The sequence below is a fragment of the Colobus angolensis genome, unplaced genomic scaffold (assembly GCF_000951035.1).
Source record: "Colobus angolensis palliatus isolate OR3802 unplaced genomic scaffold, Cang.pa_1.0 Scaffold80, whole genome shotgun sequence".
Lineage (NCBI taxonomy): Eukaryota > Metazoa > Chordata > Mammalia > Primates > Cercopithecidae > Colobus > Colobus angolensis.
The window spans coordinates 3,512,548-3,538,247 of NW_012121821.1; the positions used below are offsets into that span (position 1 = coordinate 3,512,548).

The 25,700-nt window shown below is 37.8% G+C and overlaps 1 long non-coding RNA gene across 1 annotated transcript; it reads right to left on the reverse strand.

The window, feature by feature from the left end:
• Positions 1–1,338: 1,338 nt before the first annotated feature.
• On the reverse strand, positions 1,339–20,175 carry LOC105502643. Its single transcript, XR_001000369.1, has 4 exons — positions 19,875–20,175; positions 18,491–18,614; positions 15,219–15,300; positions 1,339–1,456 (listed from the first exon to the last, which is right to left on the reverse strand). It is a non-coding gene; the product is annotated as an uncharacterized LOC105502643 (long non-coding RNA).
• Between the last annotated feature and the right edge of the window lie 5,525 nt (positions 20,176–25,700).

Here is a 25,700-nt window from a genome sequence, read left to right on the forward strand (position 1 = left end):
TCTGATGCATAAAGAGAATCCAATAAATTTGACATATTATTATAGGGCCAGGAATGTGCCTTATGTACCTTGGTATTATCACAGGCATTAAGCATTGCACCTTATACATAGTGTGTGCCCAGTGCATGCTTGCTGAAAGGATGAATATTAACAATAGTTTTAATTTCCTACATAAACCTCCTGTGATCAGAAAGACTTGGCCCATAAATATACAAGAGATGGAAATCTTGCTTATTACACCAAGGCCTGACAATATTTCTAAAAGAAACCTTTTAGGTCAGAACGGAGAGCAATGACTTCATTATCCTCAACAAGAGCAAAAATGACTAATTGAATAGAAGACTAGACATAAATAAGCATTTCATCAGGAAAATTAAATAGAAGGCGCCTACCTTCATGACAAAAAGCTGCTAATAATAAATTCAGGTTTAGTCCCTTGAGTATCTAAAAAAAATTAGAGCAATGAAGTGATTAAGAAAACTGACTTCAGAGGAAAATTAAGGTGGCTGGCTATATCTAGTATAGATTGGGGAAGCAATGACTAAGAGCTTTCTTGGTGGAAATTCATAGGATCATTAAAGGAGTAAATACCAAACAGGAAAAGGAATTATTCATCATGTTGGAGGTGATAAAAGTAAAGGAATAAATGAAAGGAAAGTGTAAGCTGGTGAAGAGGCAAGATTTAATTTGTATATATGCTGAGTAGTAGTGAAAACTACTGGTTAGAAAATATTGTGTGCCTACATAGTCTACTGGTCATTGGTTGATTCAAACATTTCAGTTAGCAATCTGGCAATATATAGAAATTGCAAACCACATATCATTTTACCTAGGCTGAGCCAGGTGGATCACGAGGTCAGGAGACTGAGATCATCCTGGCCAACATGGTGAAGTCCTGTCTCTACTAAAAATACAAAAAATTAGCTGAGCGTGGTGGTGCATGCCTGTAGTCCCAGCCACTTGGGAAGCTGAGGCAGAAGAATTGCTTGAACCCGAGGCGGAGGTTGCAGTGAGCCGAGATCACACCACTGCACTCCAGCCTGGTGACAGAGTGAGACTCCATCTCAAAAAAGAAGAGAGAGAGAGAAAGAGAGAAAGAAAGAGAGAAAGAATAAAAGATGTGACCAAAGGTATGTGCTTGCAGATGACTATCATACCTTTATTTACAACAGCAAAAAGTGGGAAAGGTTCTAAATGTTCAATAATAGAGGATTGCTTAAATAAGTTAAATTGACTATTGTAGAGCCTTTAACCATCATAATTTAAAAGATAGTAGTAAATCTCATGTTATAACATTTAGCACAAAAATGGGTTACATATACCGTACTTCACAGATTCTAAGAGGCAAAATTTTAATATTTTTACATATCTAAAATTTAATATTTCTTGTCATTTCATGGCACGTCCAAGTGTATTAAGTCTTGCAGGTGGGGTGAGGTCAGCTTGAAGCTAAGTTCTAGAAACAATAACAGAACACTCTTTCAGGAAATGCTGTCTTGCCAATATCCTAGCTGAAACAGAAGATATTGTGTGGAAAACTACAAATGTTGAAAAGTCTGAATCATGGAGTGAATCATAAGAATTAAAGTTTGAACGTGAAAAAGTTTTAGTAATACCTAGACAATTAGTTTCACTTATTTTTTATTATGTAAGTAAAGATATTTGATAAAAACTACGTCTAAAGGATTTCTTTCAACGAGTATAAAATAATAATTCTTAGTAGTTAAGCATTGCATCATAGTACTGGCATAATTTTTCATTTATTTTATTATAGTGCATAAAGTATTGATGGATGTTAATAAAGATGACCTCCTAGATTAATGAAAACCAGTATATATAGTATGAATCAAACTTTTCTTAGAAGGGAAGAGATGCATCAAAATGTGTCCTGTCTGTTAACATTATCTGTGAGTTTTATTCTTCTCTTTTAATACATTTTAATATTTTTCTTAAAAAGCAATTATTACATTTTAATACAAAAATTTTAGTAAATATTGTTTTTAAAAACAATAGAGAAAACAAACGCAGACCTGAGATTTTTCTAGACTACTCTAGGAATTGGTATATATATCAGCGATTCTGTAGTAAATAGGCTAAGAAATTAAAGTAGAGAAGTTTGAGTTTATTCTTGCTTCTGTCAATGTAACCATTTACAAATGATGTGGTTTTCTAAAATTTTCCTTTGCCCACGTGTAAGAAATACACAATAATGTTCACCAGCCTATTTCAAAGTAACAGTGACTGAACATCTGGAATGAAACAAACAGATTATATCATAATTGCAGGGCGTCTCAGTAAAGAGTATGAACAAAAGCATTTTGTAAAGACAAATCTATTTTCCCTTTAACTTATCACTAAGTAACATTCATCTCCACACTAGTTGTGGGGTCAGACCAACCAATCTATTGAAATCCCCAGGAACATCAACCTCAGATCAGTTTGTCTGATGTACCAAAAGATTTTTTTTAATATCCCTTAGGGATTTGTAAGCTTATTTATTTTTACAATCTGCAAACTTCAGTCTCGGCAATGAACATAAAGTGCCTGACACATATGTATTATGCATGTACGAGCATTTGTTTATATTATCTTTGACTTTTTAAAATCTGTTCAATGAGCCTTTTTATTCCATACTTATTATAGACGATGTTTCATTAAGATCCATGAAAAGAGTCACTCCTAGTTTATATTTACATTATTTAAGCACTACAAGTGATATTTGCTATTGGTTATGTAAATGGAAAATAACTTATGAGATTTATGATATGATTTTCTTTCCTGCACTTGGTGACTGGGTTGCCTCTTGGTTTTTATTTATGTCATGAATGACAATAAGCTCCTTCTGTTTGCCCACCCACACAGTTGCCTGAGCTTTAGGTGTGGCTGGAAATGATGGTTGGGGAGGAATAACTGCACTCAGTTCAAATGATAATAGCCCACTCCTTCTATTACAGCAACCGTGAGGCAGGTCAGCTTCCAAGAAAGAATACCAACCTGCTTTCTGTAGGTGAAGAAGTCCCAGGGCTTGACTCAGAAGGTCCTCTAGCACTGCACTTTGCAGTCAGTCCTGTGGGAGATTCGAAAAGACCTATCCTATGGAAATGCCTATAAATGATTAACAGGTAGACAAAGGAATTAACTCAAAATTGTAAGAAAGAGTAGATTAGATGAGCACCAAGAAATGTGACTGTCTACAACCACCTTGAAATCTAACAGGAAACAGGCCAAATGGCAAATTAGACTGTTTAATGGTTGTGTGTGAAAGTGCCTCCTCCTCGTAAAGGAACTGTAACAGATCCAGTCTTGTGCAAAGAGAATATTATAAACAAGATAAAGAAGCTTCAAGATAGCTTCCCTAAATTCACTAAGTCATTAAGTAAATGTTACATTATAATCCAGGTGAAAAAAAAAAAAAAAACCAAAAAAATCAAATACAAACCAAAAACAGACCAGAAAAGCCTGAACAGGCCCTAAATGAAATGCCATGAAGGTCTCCTCTCAGAATCACTGTGGATTCTCTCATGCCCCAGATGAAGCAGATTGTATCAAGCAAGCAACATCACTGAACTTTTATTGAAAGCGCAATCCATATTCTTCTACAAATGACACTTAAGAGTTTCCTATCTGTCTGTAATTTAGTTCTATTTTTAACTCATTTCACAGCTCAATTAATATTCCAGTGTTTTATTCTTCTTCGTCATATTCAGAGCAGCCTGAAATAAACTTTACTTTGAAGCTACTTCCAGCTTTTGCAAATCCGTACCCTTCTCAGAATCTTCTTTTCCATCACTGCTATTTGTTCTGTCTCCCTGGAGACTTCCCTGTTGCCACCTGCTTTCCACCATTCCAAACTGCACCTGTCCCAATTGTAATCCCTGCTTTCTAAGTGAAAGTTAAGTAATCCGATAAATTAATATGTGCTAATGTATTATTGGTCATTATTGTGCAAATGAAAGCATGTTAATTTCCTATCCTCTTTTCCCTTCTGGGAATTTTTACTAGTTTACTATGGCCTTTTAAAAAATGGCTCATTTCAAAGAGGTGGTATTGGCAGTGGGAATTTTTAGATATCAGACCTATGGAGGGAAGTAGGACAATCGTGTGTGTGTGTGTGTGTTCCCTCAAATCACAACATGGAGGAATGGCATCACATGTGTAGTAGCTGATGCATTTCACTGTTATATTATGGATGATTCTGCAACAGTTCTGTTCAGAGCTGCTGTAGACTTAGCATTAGGTTAAGCTCTAGAAATATGCCATGTAAAGTGACTTGCATTTTCATGTCTATTATAAAGGTTAAAACATTTGAACTTTCTGTTTAATTGGTATATATTTAAACTTTTCCTGAAATGGTCAAAGAAAGACTTTTTGGCATTAAACTGCTGCTGTGTAGAGCCTAAATGTCTAAAAAATTCATTAAAACAGCACTTTAATTTTGACAGAGTTGAACTGCTGGGAAAATTAATTGATTGCTTCTCACTTGAGCTTTGGAGAAGTCATTAAGGTTTTTATGGTTTATGGAAAATTGAGAATTGAAGTACACTAAAATCAATATGTTATCTGATGTACAGAGAAAATGGCACTTCAGATGAAAGAAAGCGTAAACAATTCCAAGAGCTTCTTCTTTCTTTCTCTTGATTCCACAGGCATATTTGCATAGAGCTTCTATATTTACTTGTATTCAAAGTCCTTTGTCAGTCATTTTTATTGTGATACACATTATGGGGACAGAATAATGAGGTCTGAGAGATGAACCACTGCATTTTAGAACCTTTTCTGTTAATTTCAAAAAGGTATTAAGGACATAATATAAAATACCAGAAATAGTCTGGGCATGGTGGCTCACACCTGTAATCTCCGTACTTTGGGAGGCCGAGGTGAGCAGATCACTTGAGCCCGGTTCAAGACTGGTCTGGGTAATACAGCAAGACCCCGTCTCCATTAAAAAAAAAAAATACCAAAATACCAGGAATATTCAGATAGGTCTGTATATTTTGAAACAACCCCTAACAAGAAAGTTGTAATTAGGCTAACACGTTAGGAGCAACGAGAAATACTTCAAGGGTTCTATATATTGGGCTTACATGCATTATGGAAAAAAATCATCATGCCTTCTACAAATAATGGGCAATGAATTGGATACTAGCTGGTGCCACCAGCGAGACTTAGGAGCCCACTCCATTATGTTAAACAAGGATAAGAACAGGAAAAGAAAGAAGGACTGTAACAGAAAAGATCATCATGTAATTTATCTTTACTTAGTCCTCTGAATATGTCCTCTCTGACCATCCCCTCTTCTGATTATACACATCAGTAATCCTGGGGAGATTTGACCTTATTCAGATTTTGCAAAGCCTGGATGGATTGGGATTTTAAGAGTGGCCACTTCTGCATTTATCAACTTCTACTATCTCTATTCCAGAGATAAAATGATATTTTCCTTTTTGAATATTCACTGTTGCTTCCAAACTCGTTCAGCCTCAGACTGACTCTTTCCTTTCTTGTGTAGCTAACATCACTTCTAATTCACTCAACTTCCTACAAAGTCATACCCACAGTAGCCCATGCAAGCATGGGATATTCTGGGAGACTGGTGAGATTGTTAGTGATAAAATACTTGTTAGTATGAGATTTGTCTCAGAAGCACTAAGTAAATAATGTAACCCTACAGGTAACAGATTTATTGGTTATCATTGGATACTTTAAAACTCAGGATAGTTATCTAATAAGAATTTACCCTAGAGCAGGTATTTTTGAGATATTCAAGCAGTTACATAACAAGACAAGAGTGTGCTCATTGAGTTAGCATTTGATACTTGACATGTTTGTATCTACTTGCCTGTAGTTTAATATTTTCTCCAATTAACCATTGTTCTCTCTATTGGGAAACTAATCCTAAAGGAATATACCACAAATAGAGAAACTCTTTACATCTCTTTTACAACTTGTATACTTAACCTCTTTCTTCGCTTTTGCAGCATTATTATCAAAGTCTGGAAAATTCATAAAGTCATTAAGAAATAAGCACCCACTCAAACCAAGGCAGGATGCTGGTTCATCTTACGGTTGTAAGCCTGGTGTGCAGCCCTTTACCTTGTCTTTATGCTGCCAACCTGTGAGTGACTAATCTCTGCCGCCTTCTCCCACAGTCAATTTATCCTATTATATGTTCTCATGATAGGCATCTCTGAACATGTCCCAACAACTTGTTCAGAGGAAAGCTTTCAGTTGGAATGGAAGACGACTAGCAATTTTCACTGCTCCAATAGTTGTTCAAAAGAATATAATTTATTAAGCTATATCTACTAAACCAAGAATAAAAATGTCTTGTTCATGATTATGCTACAGTTCTAGATTTACTGAGACACAAAGAGGGGAGGATAACCTTTTATACTGTAGCATATATTCTTTTTTTTTTTTACTTTATTTTTTTTTTTTTTTGAGATGTGGTCTCACTCTGTCACTCAGGCTGGAGTGCAGTGGCACAATCTCAGCTCACTGCAACCTCCATCTCTCAGGCTCAAGAGATCCTCTGAGTAGCTAGGACCACAGGCGTGTGCCACCACTCCCAGCAATTTTTTTGTATCTTTGTTAGAGACAAGGTTTTGCCGTGTTGCCCAGACTGGTCCTGAACTCCCGAGCTCAAGCTATTCATCCTCCTCAGCCTCCCAAAGTGCTGGGATTACAGGTATGAGCCACGGCGCCTGGCCAGCAATTTTTTTTTTTTTTTTTTTTTTTTTTGAGACTCAGTCTCACTCTGTCGCTGAGGCTGGAGTGCACTGGAACAATCTTGGCTCACTGCAACCGCCACCTCCCGGATTCAAGCGATTCTCCTGCCTCAGACTCCTGAGTAACTGGGATTACAGGCATGTGCCACCACCCTCGGCTAATTTTATATTTTTAGTAGAGATGGGGTTTCACCATGTTGGTCAGGCTGGTCTCAAACTCCTGACCTCGTGATCCACCTGCCTCAGCCTCCCAGGGTGCTGGGCTCAGCCAGGCGTGAGCCACCACGTCCAGCTGCACATATTCTTTACACGGGGCGGGGGGGGGATCTGTTAACTAAAGTACAGATTAGAGTCAGGAGACTTAAGTGTTATTATGGTTTTTGCATGTAATCTCTTTAATAATCCCAATTATTTGACGTGTTCTTTTCTGAGCAATAATTTTTGTCCTGCCTCTAAATTAACTACCCCAGTATCCCAGGGTATTAATCCACTGTGGTATTGTTTTTTATTCTATTTTATAATAAAATACACTTTCTATTATGATTACACTTCTCTCTCCTAGAAAGAGAATCTTTGAGTCAAGACATGGTGTCCATAAAATGCACATTAAACCATACCTGGAGTATGTAACATGTTAACATAGTAGCATCAGTCATGACATAATCAGAGATGGGGGTCATTGCATTGTAACCAACTAATAACCAGCTCAGCAGGGAAAAATTGCCAGGAGACTTGAAAGATGGTAGAAATCAGATATGGAGTTGTTTTTCAGAAGACAGACTTAAAAGGAGGGAATGGGAGGATCCCTGGACAGGCAGCAGGAAGACACTGCCCAACCATCAAGTAGGGAGCCAGTTAATACTGAAGGGGTCTCTAGAGACAAACCCCATCTCGCAGAATTCTCTGAAGCTGCTGTTGCCCAACTAAATCTTTAAACAAAATATTCACGTCCGCAGTGAAAAAGGACAAAAATTGCCAGCCACAATATTACATTTCTCTTTTTTTTTTCTTTCTTACAGTTCTACTTGCACCTTGGAATTGGATTTGATTCTGAGACTGCCTGACTTAAGCTGATAAAAATCATTGGTATTTACTGGGACCTGGATTATTCTGAAAATCAGCAACTGATCTTTCTTGGTACACTCTGATATCACTGATGAGAAGACTTTCTTTTCCTTGAAAGTGCAGACAGTAACAAAGACAGAAAACACTCCAGCCCTCATTGGCAAGCAAATAAATTCAAGGAATCAAGGACAACCTTACTTCTTTCCCATACGAAATCCTTTCCTGCAACACATCACCCCCTTTTTTAAATTGGAAAAACTTAAAGTTGGGGATTAGAAACTTAAGTATGGAAGGCTCGCATCAAATGTATAAATATGAGAGACAACACAGTGTAGTGGTTAGCAGCACAGAATCACACAGAACTGTGCTGGAGCCCCAGTTTCATCACTTATCATCTGTGCAAATTCAAGCAATCTTGTTGAGCCTCAGTTTTCTTGTCTGTAAAGTGGGACAATAATAGTAATTACTTTGTGGAACATAATAAGTATGCCATACATTAACTGTTATTAGTTTTTAAATTAAATATTGTTCTACTAGAATCTACTTGATATATACAAGTTTTCTAATAATATAATTATAAAGATAGCTACCATTCAAAATGTTAAACAAATACATTGTAATCAAGTAATCAAGGGACCATAGGTCTATAAGTTATCCAGTGCTGGAACAGGTGCTTTATGAATACAAAAGAATTATAAATTCTGGCTTTTATGGATAAAAGACTTTTTTTTTTTTTTTTTTTTGAGATGGACTCTTGCTCTGTAGCCCAGGCTGGAACGCACTGGCATGATCTCAGCTCACTGCAACCTCCACCACCCAAGCTCAAGTGATCCTCTCACTTCAGCCTCCCGAGTAGCTGGGACCACAGGCGCACACCACCATGCCCAGCTAAATGTTTTGTATTTTTGGTAGAGACGGGATTTTACCGTGTTGCCCAGGCTGATCTCAAACTCCTGAGCTCAAGCTATCCATCCACCTTGGCCTCCCAAAGTGCTGGGAATACAGGCATGAGCCACCATGCCTGGCCTGAAAGACTCACTTATAAATATATAATCATTAGCATACACAGGTGGCATTAAAAACAAAATGCTGTAGTATTTATATAACAGCTCCATCTTCATCGTCAAATCACATGTAAATGGTTATGAACATAGTACTTAGTTTTCCAATGATTCGAAACAAGTAAAGATGGTAATAAAATAACCTATAAAACAAAGTCGGAAATTTTGTAAAGCGGTAGCCCATTCAATTTTGCATTTCCTGATTTTGCTTTCTTCATTGCACCAGCTGATGGAATACCATTTGAACCTCTGTAACGGGTAACTGAAGAGCTGTCCCTGTGATGCAGTAAATCCAGGCTGAAAGGGATGAACTCATTTCCATGCTTTCTATGTCAGCTAAATCCTCACTCTTGGACAGAAACCCACAAGCATGGCCAGACTGGGAGAAGGTGATTCTGCCAGCTGATTGGAGTTAAAATGTGCAACTAGACAAAACCCCATGTTCCACTCCTACAAAGTAGACAACAGAAACACATTTCCTCTGCTTCTCTTCCTTCCACATCCCTCAAGCCATACTTAGTTATATGATGATATTCAATATCTACTTGGAAGTAATTATTACTACACTATAAACAACAACAACTAATGTTTATTGGCATCTAGGAACTGCCTTGGTTATCATACTACTTCTAAGGTGAGGAGGGAAAGGAGCTAATAGAACTGGATGTTGACACAGGCTTACTTCTATGGCAACATTTTCCTTTTTCCAAAATGAATGCTGGAATTGCCTGACCACCTGGGAGTTATTTGTTTCACGGTTCAAAAGTCTGTTTACTGAGCTTTTGTTCTGATAATCATCTGAAAGTGAGTTTTGCTTTGGAATGAATGGCAAGTTTAACTTGAAATTTTTTTATTATTGGAGTTGTGCTGCAAGAGGTCAAAAATGACCACATCACTGATCCATGGAGAAGCACAAAGATACTCTCTTTAGAAAGTTAACCTTATCTACAGTTTAAAGTAACCTTTTAGGAACACAAACACACACACACCTGTTACTCTATCTTTGTCTACATATTTTGCTTCACTCCACAAAAGTAAAGAGGGGAGGGCAATTTAAAGCAATCAATAATTCTTATGTAAATCAGGTCAGTCAATTTTTCCACGTTTTTACTTTGACAAAGAATGTAACAGTCTTTTCGAAGAGTAAACAATTTCCAACGACTGCTGGCTCCTTCGGTTACGACAGTGTAAGGAGGTGGGTGTTGGTTACAGAATAACTCAGGTCTTCAGAAGCATGACTACATAATAAGACATGTTTTCAAGCCTAGCTGATGAAATTTCTGTAACTATTTTTGGAGTGAGATCTTCTATTGATATGTCATATCTTTAAGATATTTCATATGTAGATAAGTCATATTTATTTGATGTGATAATGACTTCAAAATTATTGGCCATTGATGTGCACTGTTCCCATGAAATAGTTAAAATATTATTTCTGCTAAAATAAAAACAATGATGCATTCAGAATTTGTATCTTACTGCTGTTTGAATAAACATTTTATATTATTGGTTTAGTGTTCTGACATACAATACAAGGACGTAGCATCTGGTTCATTTTAACCCATAAGTGTCTGTACAGCATATTATAATTATATTTTTAAATTACTGTAGGGGAGAAGAGGATTTTAAATCCAAATTTTTAAAAGAAACTGATTGTGGAATTCTTTATTTATGTTCTCAAAATAATACCTCAGAAGATGACACACAACCAGGCATGGTGGCTCATGCCTGTAATTCCAGCACTTTGGAGAAGCTGAGGTGGAAAGATTACTTGAGGCCAGGAGTTCAACACCAGCCTGGGCAACACAGAGAAGAAACCCCGTCTCTGCAAAGAAAATTTAAAAAATTAGCTGGGCATGGTGTTGTACCTATATAGTCCCAGCTACTTGAGAGGCTGAGGTAGAAGGATAGCTTAAGCCTAAGAGGTCAAAGCTGCAGTGATCATGCCACTGCACTACAGTCTGGGTGACAGAGCAAGATCCCGTCTCAAGAAAACAAACCAAAAAAGATGACACTTTAATGGTTATTCTGGTATCATCTAGGGATGAACACACATATACACAAATTTTAAGTAGATGATATTTCCCTAAGAGATATTCCTTAAAATAGTTGTCCCATATACATTCTTTTGAATAATGTGTTACGTTTAAATGTTCATTTTCAGATTTACGTTTGAATTTATTGATGCTCATCTAGCCTTTCCTTAAAGAACATGGATCACATATCCAGAAAGAAACATTGATGAGGAGTAAGCTCCAACATCATGCATGAACTTGCCCTAAAATACTCAGTCTTTCTGATGAAGTTTACCTTAAGAAAGTGAAAAATACTTTCAAAAGTAATATTTTTAACCACTAAATGTGACTCTTGGGGGACAATTTTGAAAAAGGTGCTTCTTTAGCAGATGAAAGTGGACAACACAAGCTGAAATTAAGGCTATGACCATTTGTCATAATGCAGGCCACACATGGTCACAGCATTTTAAGTGGAAATACACTACGTCTGATAATCTTTCTGTTTTTTAGAGGTCTTTGTATTACTTTTACAATAAAAGAAAGAATAATAGAAGCCCAAAAAGTAGCAGTTTTTAAAAGCACAAAATTTCTATCTTCTATTTAAGGATAGATAAGTGAAGCTATGTTTAATAAAGGAAAATATCAAGGAAATATGATCTTATCCAAATCTACATTTGAGTTTCTATCTGTTAAAAAATACTTCTGTATTCATGCTAAATCCTGGCCTCAGTGCTAATATTTTACAGACTGACTTGAAACTACCAATTCTAAAAATGGAAGTAGTTTAAGCAATCTCTAATTTCATAAAATATGAGAATGCCCCTTTCAAGGAAAATTTATAATGGTTGTGAGTTATGTTTGTTTTTCTTGTTACTTTTTATTGCTAAAACTCTTTCATCAAGCTAGTATTTCTTTTATGCCCAGGAGGCAAAAGAGCTTGGCATTCTGTTGAATTTGTTCATCTAAATGTCAACTTTTTAAAAATTGAATGAGGATTTTGTCTTAATATTTTCATTTAAGACTACAACTATATGACCTTTAAGATCCTCTCTTACTTTATAATCTCTGATGATTTTACTATACCTTCCCTTAAAATTAATGATAAAAATCTTTACAATCATTCTTAAGTAATATACATTGTTATATTAGCCTAAGACAGAATACAAAAATATTTACATCAACTATGGCTTTCTGTAAGGATCGTACAGATCTCAGGCAGTCTCCAAAGAAGTTTTCTAGTGTCTCTGAGTTGCTGCCTGAGAAAAAGGGAGCATTGAAAGACTTCTCCAGAGATTACATTCTTGAACCCAAGGCCTTTCCTCCTTCTTCTTCCCCATCTTTGTGCTACTTCACTCTTCTGTATCTCTGAAGTATAATACAAGACCAGCAGACCTGCATAACAATAGAGATGAGACTATCTTTGCATTTATACTAATGTAATTTGTCAATGTACAGATGCACAGCAGTTTTTGCTTAAATTAGGTTGCTGTTTAGTTTAACTCCTTACTCTGACTTAAAAGCTGTCTCTCAAGTTCCCTGCTGGGTTTGCTGGCTCATATTTCTCCCTTTGATCCTGGGTTCACTCCGCCTTCCTCACCAGCTTCCAGAGCTACCTGTTTAGTTCCAACTAAGTACTCTTACTGCAGTTGCCCAATGCTGGCTCCGTGGTTCTGTATTCTCTTTAGTCTGCCCATTACTCATTAGCCTTCCACTGCTCCCTAAATGGGTCTCCTTCTTCCTGGACAGCTCTAAACAGTCCTTTTGGCTCTGTTCAATGTTTAGCTTTTTATTTATTTTTTTTAGAAGTAGGGTCTTGCTTTGTCACCTAGGCTGGAGTGCAGTGACACATCCTAGCTCACTGCAGCCTGGAACTCCTGGGCCCCCTAAAGTGCTGGGATTACAGGCGTGAGCCACTGCGCTGGCCTTCCATTGCTTGTATTTGCATATCCATACCTACAATTTAAAGAATGCTATCTATACAGAAATATTAGCATTCAGTGTGATAAAAGAAATTAAACATGTTTTAAAATACATGTGTTTATAATGATACTTAAAAATGCTCACTAGTCACCTTTTGGAAACTGGTAACAAAAAAGAGTGTGAGGGGAGACAGAATCAAGCATTTATCATACTTTTCCCATAAGAACCATATCTCAGCATCACCAAGTAGTTGATAAGGGAAGGCTTTTTGGGTTGTTTTCGTTTTTATTTTAATGAGTTGCAGCTAATAAATGCAGAAGGCATAACAGAATTTACATGTCACCATTTTGCAATCCCTAATGAAATAAATAATTTGGGCAAAGACCCTCAATGACTTCTAAACCATTAGATAAAAACCTTAATGAGGAATTATATAAAGAAAGGATCAAGCTGACAATACCAGAACACACTGATCAAATTTAACATTACAAGTAGGGAAACAATCATACACTCTATGCCTCATCATATAATGCAAAAGAAAATATACAACACAAACTATTAAATATTTTTATAGAAAATTGGCTACACAGGAAGCTGAGGCAGGATTGCTTGAGGCCAGGAGGAGTTCAAGGCCATGGTGAGCTATAAATGATCACACCTGTAAGTAGCCACTGTACTCCATCCTAGGAAACACAGAGTGACCCAGTCTCTTAAAAAAAACAAACAAAAAAAAAGAGGATTGAGCAAGATTCTTACTGAGCCCTCTATCAATTTTACAGGAAATACAGGAGACAGGATATCACAGGAAGGCAATCAGAAAAATTCAGAATGTGGGAAATTTTACAGGACAGATTATCTATTTTTTTCAACTAATTATGAGAAAAAGAAGAAAAAGGTGCATATATATCAAAGGGACTTTAATGACATATTAACATGTAATGTGTTCATTTTGGTTTCTGATTTGAAGAAATCGATTGTAAAAAACAATGATCTCTTGGGAAACAGAAAAATATGAAGACTGAGTATTTGATAATATTGAATTATTATTAATGTGGGGGTGTGATAATGGCATTGTGGGTTTTTTTGAAAAAAGAATCCTTATATTTAAAAGATATATATCAAATATTCATGGATAAAGTGATATAAACTCTGGAATTTGTATAAAAATAATCCAGGACATGGGAGAAGCAAATGGGGTATACACAAAAGAAGATTAGCCATGAATTTTCAATTGTCGAAGCTGGTGATGGCTACATGATGCTTCATTATACTATTCTATCCACTTTTGTATATGTTTAAAATTTTTCATAATAAAATGTTTTAAAGGATTTAGTAACTAATATATTTCTTTGAAGATATAATAGGAACTCTGCTGTCAAGAGAGAAGCTGATTCCAGAAATCATAGCCTGTGATGTGGAATCTATTCTATGGGATTGTAGTGATACTCTCAATCTACCCACTTTTCTCCTTTTCTCCCCAAACCTTCAGAAAATCTGGTACTGCCTGTTAAAATGTAGGCATTGAATGACCACAGGTTGGGAAGAAAGGTGTTTCCTAGGAGAGTGGTGGTTTATCTATTCGTTTTGGAGAATCCCCACTTTGCCCTCACCACTCTAGAGAGGAAAGTGGTGATCCACCCAGGTGAGTTCAAGCCCCTTTTAATGCCCAGTGAAGCTAACAAATGCCCTAGGGCTACCTGTGAAATGACCTTGGAGCCACAGCCATGTCATAGGCTGGTAGTTTCTTGCTGGACTGGAGTAAGCTACTGCTATAGGAGCAAGGTTAGAGGAAACTAAGAATAATCTGCAGTCTAAATCAGGAAGTTCAAGACATGGAAAGTACAGTTCTAATCTTGACCAAAAATGAAAACGAAGTAGATTGGTGGTAAGATGCTACCATGAAGATTTCTCAGGCCCATCAGGACTAGGAGAAGAGGGTCAGGGCCATCTGATAACCAGCCTTGGTTGTAGAAAAGGATTCAGCTCTAAGATAGAGTTGGAGTGTAGACCAGGAGTCAGGAACACACACTTTGGAGAAAGTTAGTGATTTAGTGGAGAGGCTGTGATCCATGGATGATGTGGTCTTCTAGGAGTCTGATGTCACATGCAACCACACCGATCCTGGCAGTAGATACCACTCAGTAATGGTGGAGATGGAATTTGTATGCTGCTTAGTGGTGAAGACCTGTTGCTTTTCCATTGCACACTCTGCCTCCCAGCTCATTGAGCTGACTCGGCATATGGGAGAGTCCTTGAGCAAGCAGCTCTGTTCTCTCCACGTGGTGGTGTTCTCATCTTGGCATCCCTCCCAACCCCTGTTAAATGCTAATCCTTTGCTTAGGCAGCAGCAGAAGAGAGCCAAACATGACACAGAAGGAAGAAGAGGGAAGAGCCAGTGGGAAAGTCTTGGACTCCGGAGGCAAACTCACCTGCCTTAAATCCTGGTTTTATTTCTTCCCAGCTTGACAGCTTCTGGCAAATGTCCTGTTTTCGGGGGGTTTGTTTTATTGTCTGTAAAATAAGCAGAGAATTATCTATTTTGGAGTATTGTCGGAAAAGTAAATGTAAAAGGGACTATGAAACATAATATTAAAGTAAACAGGAATATCACCTCCTTTATAAACTTGTTATGGCCACTTGGGGTCCTAGGAAAAATGGAAACAAGGACCAAGGGACAGCAGAATCTCAGGAGACTTTAATAGTATTTGGTGCTCCCAGATGCTGAACCTGTCTAAACTTGACCAAGGAAGAGTGGTTTTCATGAAAACCTTGTGAGTCAAAATATTACTATAAATTGCCCAGTCTCTTCACAGCAATAGCCCCATCCCATCATCACAGGAGTAAGGGAGCTGGAAAGGAGTTTCCTGCTGATGCTTTCTTGTCCAAAGGACTTATTTGTTTTTTTATTCTATGATTTTTCAATACTACCAACAGATTGGACATAGACTTCCAAGAAGCAAGCTGCCTGAGTGATGCACACCAAAACAGCTGATTCCTTTGGGCTAGGGCAAGGATGTCAATCTAAATCAATTAGGTGAAGCATTACATCACGAAAAGTCTAAGATGTTTTTTCAAAGAGATCAAAAATTACAGAGGATTAGAGAATAGGGTAATGTGTGAGGAGTTTAATTTCTCTCATACACTGTAGTCCATAAGTGAACAGTACAGGTTGAGGGATGGTTCTGCTCTATGTGAGTTGTAGTATCTGGAGATAACAGTAGACAATGGGGGAAGGCAACAGATTTTAAAATCTTTTGCTCATCTATCATAAAGCTCTTTATGCTTTTTAATATGATTTCTCAATACACAGACATTGCTCACTAAATCTTAACTTTTTTCTTCTTTCCATCCCATTCTATATCGAGTATATTGAAGATGGCTAACTACTGATAATTTTATGAAGTAGCTAAAGAAAATTAAATGTGCCAATAATGCTTTACACTTTGCCACCATAAAAAAAAAAAGTAGCCTTACTTTTCTCTAGAATAGTCTCTAGACTTCTTATCGGCCTTGACTCATGGGTTTTATGCATATTTTTAAAAGGGGAATCACTGCACTCATGTTTAACAGAATAGATCAACATCATTACATTTAATTTTAAATATCTTGTACTAGATTAGCTCTTGAAAACTCTAGATTTTGGCCAGTTCAAAACAAAATCACCAATAGGTAAAGATACAGAATTTAAGAAACTAGGGAAAATAAATATTCAGCCCAGTAACCCCTTTAACATCCTTTCAAGATGGTCTTTAATCAACAGTCATCAAGAAAAAGTCTCTAACAGTTTGGAGGTTCCTCATAAAACTAAAAATAGAACTACCATATGATCCAGCAATCCCAGTACTGGGTATATAATACACCCAAACGAAAAGAAATCAGTATATAGAAGAAGTATCTGCACTCCCATGTTTATTGCAGCATTGTTCACAATAGCCAAGACTTGGAAACAACCTAAGTCTTCATTAGTAGATGAATGGATAAAGAAAATGTGGTACATATACACAATGGAGCACTATTCTGCCATAAACAAGAATGAGATCCTGCCATTTGCAACAAGATGCATAGGACTGGAGGTCATTATGTTAAGCAAAATAAGCCAGGCACAGAAAGACAAACATCACATATACTCATTTATCTGTGGGATCTAAAAATAAAAACAATTGAACTCATGGAGATAGAGAATACAAGGGTGGTTACTAGAGGCTGGGAAGGGTAGTGGGGGGATGGGGGAAGTGGGGCTGGTTAATGGTTACCAAAAAATAAAAAGAATAAATAAGATCTAGTATTGAATAGCACAACAAGATAATTATAGTCAATAATAATAATTTAGAAGTGGGGCTAGTTAATGGTTACCAAAAAATAAAAAGAATAAATAAGATCTAGTATTGAATAGCACAACAAGATAATTATAGTCAATAATAATTTAGTTGTACATTTAAAAATAACTAAAAGAGTGTAATAAAATTGTTTGTAGCACAAAGGATAAATGCTTGAGGGGATGGATACCCCATTTTCCATATGTGATTATTACACATTGCATGCCTGTGCCAAAATATCTCATGTACCGCATAAATACGTACACATACTATGTACCCACAAATATTAAAAAAATTTTTTTGAAGAACAAGTCTCTAGAAGCTTGCTATGATTTTGTTGACTTTTAAGTTGCTAAAAATGTTTCTCCTGTATTTGTTTTGTTTGTTTGTTTGTTTTTGTTGGAGACAGAGTTTTCACTCTGTCATCCAGGCTGGAGTGCAGTGGGGTCATCCTGGCTCACTGCAACCTCCACTTCCTGGGTTAAAGCAATTCTCCTGCCCCAGCCTTCCAAGTAGCTGGGATTACAGGTGTATACCACCACACCTGGCTAATTTTTGTTTACTTGTATTGTATTGTTTTGTTTTGTTTTAGTAGAGATGGGGTTTTAGCATGTTGGCCAGGCTGGTCTCAAACTCCTGACCTCAGTGATCTGCCCACCTTGGCCTCCCAAAGTGTTTAGGATTATAGGCATGAGCCACTGTGCCCGCTCTGTTGTTTTTTACTTCATAAATACATATCAAAAAAATGTATTAGGCCCTCCTCTAACATTAATCTTCCAAAGCCATTCTTTGGTACAAATAATTAAGACTTCTCTTTTTCCTGGGCTTATGGGACTTATTTCAGATCTACTGAATAATTTGTATTATGATTAGATTGGATGGGTTTGCACTACTATTCCTTAGCAACAAAACCTTATGGAGCATATTTTTCCACTAATTGCATGATCCCCAAATAGCCCAATGAATAAAGAAACATTAGTTGGTTGGGCATGGTGGCTCACGCCTGTAATTCCAGCACTTTGGGAGACCAAGATGGGTGGATCGCCTGAGGTCAGGAGTTTGAGACCAGCCTGGCCAACATGGTAAAACCCAGTCTCTACTAAAAATACAAAAATTTGCTGGGAGTGGTGGGGGGGCGCCTGTAATTCCAGTACTTGGGAGGCTGGGCCAGGAGAATCGCCTGAACCCAGTAGGCAGAGGTTGCAGTGAGTTAAGATCGTGCCATTGCACTTCCAACTGGGTGACAAGACCAGAACTCCGTCTCAAAAAAAAGGAAAGAAAAGAAAAGAAAAGGAACATTAGTCATCTGGGCATTTTGTTTTCCCAGTACAAAACATCAGGTAAAGGGTTTCATCTGGAAAACTAAAATTCTCCCCACCTCTTACCTCGTAGGTGATGCCTTGTAGAAACAGCTTTGGATAGTAGATGGAATGAAACGTCAGGAAGGATCATGCTAGTTTCCCTGAATTCTGGTCAAGGTCCCAAGATTGAAATGAGTTGTTCTTAGAGCTGTGGGAGTGGATATCTGAAATTACTCCTTTAAAAGCTGCAGGAGGCTTTGGCACTATGAATGGTAAAATGAAATGGTAAAATGTCAACTTGCAGAAAATTAAACATTTCAAATCTTGACCTTGGAAAAGGTTGATTCCTGAGCAACTACAGGAGGGAAAATCACAGCCACAGTGGACTCAGGCAAAGAAGGTAATCTAAACACAAAGTCTAAGAGCTCCCCCAAACAGTAGAATGCTGAAATAAGGAAACAGCAGGACAAATAAGTCTTAACTCCAGCGCTACTGGATCCTAATCACTTAAATTCTCTAAAAGCCATTGAGCCCATATAATATAGTGATTTAGCATCTGGGCTCTGGATAGTCTAGGTTTCTAGTGCTGGTTCTATCATTTACCACTGTGTGAACTCAGGAAGCTCAACCTCTCTAAGCATCATCTGTAAAATGGGGCTAGCAATAGAACCTAACTCTCAGGATTGTTGTGAAGAGTCAATGAGTGAATATGTGTACACTTGGCACATAGTAAATGCTCAATAATCGGGCTCTTATTATTACTCCCATGAGCTGCTGTGAGAACACCTGAGATAAAAGATGTGAACATGCTGTGAAGAACACAAATGGCCACACAAATTCAAGGTGTTCCTGGTTTGTTTAGTTTTCCAGTAGACCTACCTTGGTAGCTCACCAGAGATCTGGATGAAATCGCAAACTGTATTGAGAAAGATATGCCTTCTATAATCCTGGTAGTACCTGCAACTTGTGTTTCCAAAAGTTATTTCTTCTTTGTATGTGTCTGGTGAGGTGAAGGCCTAATGCTGCTGGCAGCCATGCCCCTAGCCGGAATCATTGCCAATTATTTTAATAAAGCACAGATCCATTCCTCATCCTTGCAACTGAGAAATGCTGGAAAGGAGAGAGGAGTAAGAGAGTCATATTCCTTACTTCTTCTTTATTCTACCTTAGACCCTACCCCTCTTAGGTTCTCTGGCCAGTTGATTAGCTACACTTTAAGTCATTCCATAGATTTACGATGCCTGTTCTTACATAATCTAAATGATAGAACCAGCACTAAAAACCTAGACTGGGTCCTAGTCAGGAGTTACAAAGACCAGCTTTCTGCCTGTGCAAAGATTAAACCTAGTATTATATGGGGAATTGGACCATTAATTTGGGTGGTTTAATTTGAAACGAAGTGGACTGGGCTACTTGAGAAAAATTCTTGGTAGAAAAAAAAAAAAAAAAACCCAAACATTCTACTCACTGTGAGAGTGTAGAACAGAGTAAAAGAATGGGCTTATAATTTAGGAGATGCTTTGAGTTTCTGCATGAAAGATGTTATCAGAATCCAAGAATTTTTGTTACTCAATAGCAATCCTATCAGAAGGCCAGCTTTTTCTCAAGGCCTGGTGGCACCAAGCAGCTTAGAGTCCAGAGAAAAAAGCATTACAAACAAGTTTTCTGGATGAAATGACACATGGAGTTATATAGAGTTTGCAAAATACATGATATTTTGAAAAGTACTCCTGAAGCTGAGCTCCGGCTTAAGACAAGAAACCAACAATGAGTAAGATTCTATGGAAGGAATTCTGAAAAGTTGTGAGAATATTTTCCTTTTCTCTTAACATGGATGACCTTGTGTGTATATACTATCGTTGACATCAGTAAACATTTATTGAGTGACTACTTAGTCGACAAAATAAATGTACTCTCCTATCTGTATTCCTGTAAAACACTCACCCTCTTGTAGTCTCTGGGGGAATCTCAGCAGAGGGGCATTTTCCTCAACTTAATCCTCAGAGAAAATCTGAAGCTGCCCTCATGTACTTTCTTGCCACAAGAAAGGCACTGTCTAGCAGCATACATCCCTCTTGGCCTGATGACTAAATCACAGCAAAAGTGGCCCATATCCTTCTACATTGCCTTCTCCTGCAATCCTCTAAAGGGGAAGAGATGATGGATAGGGAAATGTTAGGCTGTGTGTAGGAAGAGATCTTTATTCCGTTTTTTAACCATCCCTCAACTCCCCAGTACCATGTCACAGGTGAAGATGAGTAGGTGGACAAAAATCTGTTAATTGGAACATATCTGTACCTGTTTGCAAAGCATTAAGAAAAGTACATTTTGATCATGAATTGCAATAATTAGCAGCAAGCATTACACTCATTGTTAATGTTACCTCTGTTCTAGGCAGAGGTCAACATTACCTCATGAATGAGTGACTCAGCATTATAAAATAGTGAGATGTCTCCTCTGCAGTTAAATTTGGCCTTCTCTGAAGTAATGAAAACAAAGTCCCCAGTAGGAAAGCAAGGTTGGAGAATAATTTGGCAGGATATCGTAGCAATTACCGCTATTTTATAATCCTTGTGGTGGAAACTGCTAATTGTCGACCAAAATCTTCTCTGCATTTATTCTGGGCATATGCCACATGCCACCCTAAGATTGCACTTTCCTAACTCCTTTGAGACTAGGAACAGTCATGCGACTATATTCTCAAAAATGGAATGTGAATACAGTACAACTCCTGGATCCTTTGCTTAAAGTGAAACTCATGCTCTGAATCTGGTTTCTCTTCCACCCTGATATATCCAGGATTCATTTTTGACCACACAGATGAGGACGGGGCTCCTTCTAGGGGATTGCCAGGGTAACAAAATGAGAGAAACAAGAGTGCTTGAATGTCCGTGTAAATTCAAGCCACCCCTGAACCTGCTGTGCTCACTTAAGGACTGTAATTCAGGAGGGAAATACATTTCTCATGCATTGGATTATTCTCTAATTCTATTTTTGGACCTCTTTGAGAAAGCGTCTTTGACTTTACCCTGATGCAATATATTTTTATGTAATACAGTCATGCACTGAAGAACAACTTTTTGCTCAGTGATGGATCACATAAACTATGATAGTCCTGTAACATTATAATGGAGCTGAAAAATTCCTATTGCCTAGTGACATTGTAACCATCATAATGTTGTAGTGCAACACATTGCTCACGGGTTTATGGTGATGCTTTGTAAACAAACCTACTGTGCTGCCAGTCACATAAAGGTGTAACACAGGCCACGCACAGTGGCTCACACCTGTAATCCCAGCACTTTGGGAGGCCAAGAAGGGTGAATCATGAGGTCAGGAGTTTGAGACCAGCGTGGCCAACAGGGTGAAACCCCATCTCTACTAAAAAATACAAAAAAAGTAGCCAGGCATGGTGGTGGCATCTGTAATCCCAGCTACTTGGGAGGCTGAGGCAGGAGAATGAATCACTTGAACCTGGGAGGCGGGAGTTGCAGTGAGCCGAGATGGCGCCATTGCACCCCAGCCTGGGTGACAGAGCAAGACTCCATCTCAAAAACAAACCAACAAAAAAGGTATAACATAAAATTATGTGTAGTGCATAATATTTGATAATAATAAATGAATGTTACTGGCTTATGTATTTGCTATAATTTTTATTGTTATTTTAGAGTGTACTCTTTCTACTTACATTAAAAAGTTAACTGTAAAACAGTCTCAGGCAGGTCCTTCAGAAGGTATTCCAGGAGAGGGCATTGATATTATAGGGGATGACAGCTCCATGCATGTTACTGCCCCTGAAGACCTTCCAGTGATACAAGATGGGGAGAGAGAAGACAGTGAGATTGATGATCCTGACCCTTTGTGAGCTTAAGATAATGTGTGTTCGTGGTCTTTGTTTTTAACAAAACAATTTAAAAGTTAAAAAATATCGTTAACTAGAAAAAGTTTATACAATAACGTATATGAAGAACAAAATATTTTTGTATAGCTATACATGTTTGTGTTTTCAGCTGTTATTACAAAAAAGTAAAAAAATTAATAAATTAAAGTTTATAAAATTAAAGTCTATGAAGTTACAGTACGCTACGGTTATTATTGAAGAAAGAAATTAAAAATAAATTAACTATAGCCTAAATGTGCAGTGTTTATAAACTCTCACCACTCACTCACTTGCTGACTCACCCAGAGTGGCTTCCAGCCTGGCAAGCTTCATTCACAGGCAGCGCCCTATTCAGGTGTACTGAAGACCAGAGATTTTCACCTCAAAATATGGCATCCTGGTATGCTGATTATTTTAAATTAAAAGCCACTGGAGACTGGCAGGCACTGGAAAAAGCTTTACTCTGATACTCCCTTATCTGCCTGAAGTCCAGATCCACTAAAGAAGAAAACAATTAACTGTGTTTCCTTCCCTGAGTTCTCATTAACTTAGCTCATGCTGCAGGAAGAAAGACTAAAGTCTGTCAACACATCTGGACAGACATTTTTCACAAACCCTGATCTGTTCTCCAAGTCCGACAGACTTTGCCCCAGACCATTGTATGTTCTCCAAGTCTATTCACTTCCCCCTAAAAATCATTTATAATCCCTCAATTACTACATTTTCTCCATCTCTTCCTCCTTATGAAGAAGTTTATATAAAGATCTGAATCTTCTTGGGTTACTGGATAATCATTCTCATGCAATTCCCCTGTATTATGCACATTAGAATACATTTGTATGCCCTTTTGTCATAGGAATCTGCCTTTTGTCAGTTGATTTTCAGTGAAACTTCAGAGGGCAGAAAGCTTTTCCTTTGCCTCTACAGTACTATTTTTTTAAATCTCTTATACCATATTTTTACTTACTGTACCTTTTTAATGTAGAGATATGTTTAAATATACAAATACTTACCATTGTTTTACGATTGCTTATAGTATTCAGTACAGTAACATGCTGTACAGGTTTATGGCCTAGGAGCCACAGGCCATGCAATGTAGACTAGGTGTGGAGTAGACTATACCATCTAGTTCTGTGTCAGCACACTCTGTGATGTCCACACAATGATGAAGTAGCCTAATGATGCACTTCTCAGAAAGTATCCCTGTCAATAGGTGACACATGACCATGTATCAGTCCGCATACTATAATTATATATATACACATACTCATTTTATATAACTGTATCACAAATTACCACACACAGTGCCATAAAACAAGACAAACTGGTTATCTCCTGTGTTCTGTAGATCAAACTCAGGTGGATTCTCTGCTTAGGATCTCTCCAGGCTGAAATTAAGGTGTCGACTATGTCATCTAAGGTTCAGGTCCTCTTGACAAGCTCTCATGTTGTTAGCACATAACATCCTTCCTACTATAGACTGAGATAAGTTACCTATTTTCTTGCTAGCTGTAGGCCAGCAACCACTCTAGGTTCCTGATGGCTGTATTCAGTTCTTTGTCAAGTGGCCACCGTAAGTAATTCATAACATAGTACTACTTCTTTCAAGCCAATAGGAGCACATCTCTGGCTTTTTTTTCTCTGTAAATATCTGGAGATATTATTAGACCCACCTGATTAGGTCAGGCCCTCTGTGAATAATCTTTCACTTGCCATATTAGGTAATATAATCACAGGAGAGATCTACTGTCATATTCACAAGTTCTGCAAACACCCAGGGGAGAAGATTATACAAGGCTTGCACATGAGGGAGTGGGATTCCTGGGGTCATTTTAGAATTCCGATACCACAATCATATGTTAATACACATATGTGATATCAACACACATGATACATAATATAATAATGCAACAATGACTTATTACTGAGTGCTTACTATGTGGTAGGAACCCACAAACCATTTTATCTGCATTTTATGATTTAATCCTCATGACAAATCTATGAGAGATAATCATAGTTCCTATTTCACAGAAGACAGGGGTAACTGAGGCTTAGTAAAGTTATTTGGCCAAAGTCGTATAACAAGTAAGTGGCAGAATCTTGATTATATCCAAGTCTGTTTCTAGGCAGCATGGACTTTGGAGTTGGACATACTTGTTGTCCATGCTCCTACTGTCCTGTACTTCTTTGCAGCACTTGTCACAATCCTAATTAAATAATTATTCTGAAGTAAATTGGTCATATTTGTCTCCCCAGATAGATATAAACTTCATCAAGACAATTGTATCAATTTTGAAGTACATTCAGCTACATATAATAGAAAGCCTGGCTAACAGTGGCTTAAACATACAAACATTCACCTTCCCCCTCTAAACAAAAAGTTCAGAAGTCTTGGTTGCTGGCAATGTCTCAGAAGCTCAACCGTATTAGGATGTCTCTTTGACTCTTTTGATGTTTATTTACTTCATGGGTTCAAGATGGCTACTGCAGCTCCAGCCATCATATCTAAATCAAGCTGGAAGAAAGGGAAAGGGATTAAGATAACCATATCTCTCTAATTTTAGCAGGAAAGCATTCATGTATCTGTGGACATAAATGTGTTGCTTAGAATTTCAAGCTGCAGGGGAAGCTGGGAGAGTGAGATTTTGCACAATATAATTGGGGGAAAAAAGGTAGGGAAGGTATTTGGTAAGTAAAAAATAGTGTCTATCATAGGCAGGGATTGTATCTGTCTTGTTCATCATTGCATTTCCAGCATCCAGTTTAGTGACTTCTACGTAACAGGCTTTTATTTTATTTTACTTTTTTGAGACCAGGGTCTCACTCTGTCACTCAGACTGGAGTGCAGTGGTACATGGATGGCTCACTGCAGCCTCCACCTCCTGGGCTCAAGCAATCCTCTCACCTCAGCTTCTCACAAAGCAGCTGGGATTATAGCTGCATGTCACCATGCCCAGCTAATTTTTTAATTTTTTGTAGAGACGAGGTCTCACTATACTGCCTACACTGATCTCAAACTCCTAGGCTCAAGTAATCCTCCTGTTTCAGCCTCCCCAAAATGCTGGGATTATAGGCGTGAACCACTGTGTCTGGCCAGCAGGCTTTTATTTATTGTTGAACGAATGCCTGTGAAATAGTGCATGTGCTAAATGTTTTCCACAGTGCTTGGCACACACTAGGTAGTCAATAAATGATGACTACTGGTAACTACATTGTTTAAAGACCTCAAATTTGTGTGTGTGTGTACGTGGCACATGGAGGCATTCCAGCACTACTTTGGTTGATTCAAGAATAAGCACTAACAGGCAATTGTTCTACTGCCCTATTAGACACAGAAAAGCTTGAGTGGGGCCTGCTCTGGGGTGGAGAGGTGGGAAGTGAGAATCTCTGTGTTAGTCCGTTTTCACACTGCTG